The sequence below is a fragment of the Mandrillus leucophaeus genome, unplaced genomic scaffold, assembly GCF_000951045.1.
Source record: "Mandrillus leucophaeus isolate KB7577 unplaced genomic scaffold, Mleu.le_1.0 Scaffold95, whole genome shotgun sequence".
In the NCBI taxonomy this organism is placed as follows: domain Eukaryota; kingdom Metazoa; phylum Chordata; class Mammalia; order Primates; family Cercopithecidae; genus Mandrillus; species Mandrillus leucophaeus.
Window position 1 is genome coordinate 313521 of NW_012110363.1, and position 2098 is coordinate 315618.

The following is a 2098-nucleotide window of genomic DNA, read 5'->3' on the forward strand; positions in this document are numbered from 1 at the left end:
GAAATTAATTCACCCTACCATATGTCCCTCTCCTAAAAAAAATGAAAAATAGAACTAGGTCTTTGAAGAGAGTCGATGTGGAATTAATTCACAGGTACATATCTGGGGGAGGATTGGATAGTGGGGAAAATTCATCCTTGTTTCATAAGAAATAAATAGATAAATAACCAAGTAATTAAGGTTCCATTAAGATTTTTAAATGGCAATTAACAAAGTCAAATATTTCAAGTGTGTTATATATAATACAATTATCTATGTTATATATAAAGATGAAGATGTGTATGATTATATAAAATATAAATTATATTAAAAATAAACATATAGTAAATTATATGTAAATATATGTATATAAATTCTGTGGGGGAAAAACAGTATGTGGGAAGATCTGGAAACACATTTGTAAGGGAAGCCTGAAAATAACATAGATGCCCCCTCCAAGGCTGTGTAGTCATTTTCTCTGTGAGTGCCCCACATGACATTCACCAGAAACTGGATAATTTCTAGAGACATCTTGATTTGCACCTAAAATAAAAAAAGCCGCTTTGCCAAAGACCTTGGGAGAGATGGGTGTGCTAGAGTCTAGAACTAATTCAGCAGCTCAAGCTAGAAAGGAGAGCAAAGAACCCGTGACAACCATAAAAGACTTAAGCAGCAGCAACCAACCATGATGGCAATTAACATATCCGGCAAAATAATAGCTAATATTCATAGAGTGTTTACTATTTGCCAGGCCCTGTAATGACTTTACTCTTTAATAGGCACAATAACTTCATGGGGCTAGAAATATTATCACCCCTGTTTCACCACTGAGAAAACTGAGAAACAGAAAAATACAGTCACTAAAGTCACTTTTAGACGAGCGCACTGCACAATTAATCAGTGTCAGAGCCAAGAATAAAACCAGAGTGAATTTCTCTGCTCTGAACTATACCTTCTCCTCTTCCAGAATTGCAGACATCTGATCAGAAGAAAAGATCACATGACATCACAGAATCATTAGGATGGTGTTGAAGATGAACAAACTGAAATGTCTGAAAGTTTTTAAGAAATTCATAGACTTTCTTTTAAGTATGATGTTAGAGATGCCAACCAAATATTGCTCTTCTCAGGGATGAGTCATTTCAATTTCATTTCCAGAAATTTCCAGTTGATACTTATCACCACAAATAATAGCTATAAAGAAAGACTACTTGAAATGCATGTCAGTCTTTGTCTTTAATAAATTCAGTTTATGGTGAAGCCACAAGACAAAAATATGTTTATTCCCAGGGGGTCTCTCAACTCAGTGCAGGTTATAGGAATCTCAGTTTTGTATCCAAACAGGTGAAATGTTTTTACCACTGACCTTCAGATCATCCTCACTTATCTGAATTTCTGAATTTCAGACAGAAATTAAGCAAGGATGTAATGCATACTCTATTTGCTTATATTATTTATATATTTCAGAGCTAAATTTTTTGGAAATGCAAACACTCTGTTTGTGAGACAGGGTCTCACTCTGTTGCCAACTGCACTGGAGTACAGTGGTTCCATCATGGCTCACCGAAGCCTTGGCCTCCCAGGCTCTAGTGATCCTCCCACCTCAGCCTCCCAAGTAGCTGGGACTACAGGTTTGTGCTACCATGCTTAGCTAATTTAAAAAGAAAAAATTTTGTAGAGACTGGGTCTCACTATGTTGCCCAGTCTGGTCTTGAACTCCTGGGGCCAAGCAATCCTCCTGCCTTGGCCTCCCAAATTGCGGGGATTACAGGCTCGAGCCACCATGCCCAGCTGACACTATCTTTTAACCGTAAGCTATCTAAAAAAAAAAAAAAGAGCAGTAGAGGGTGCAGTTTGTTCAAAGAAGAAAATTTTACTTCTTGAAAAATTTAACAGTACAAATGCTGTGAGATTGTCACTCACACTTTCTAAATTCAGCTTAATCACATCAAAGTATCTTCCAAATCTGAGTTTGCTGTTAAATGTTAATTACATTTTAAATTCATAAATGTATAAATTAACCTTGTTAAAATTACTTCTAAAACCCCATTGTTTAATAATTCATTCAATAATTTGCTTTTGTTACACGAGTTTAAAAATTCAAATCAGTTCACTGAAG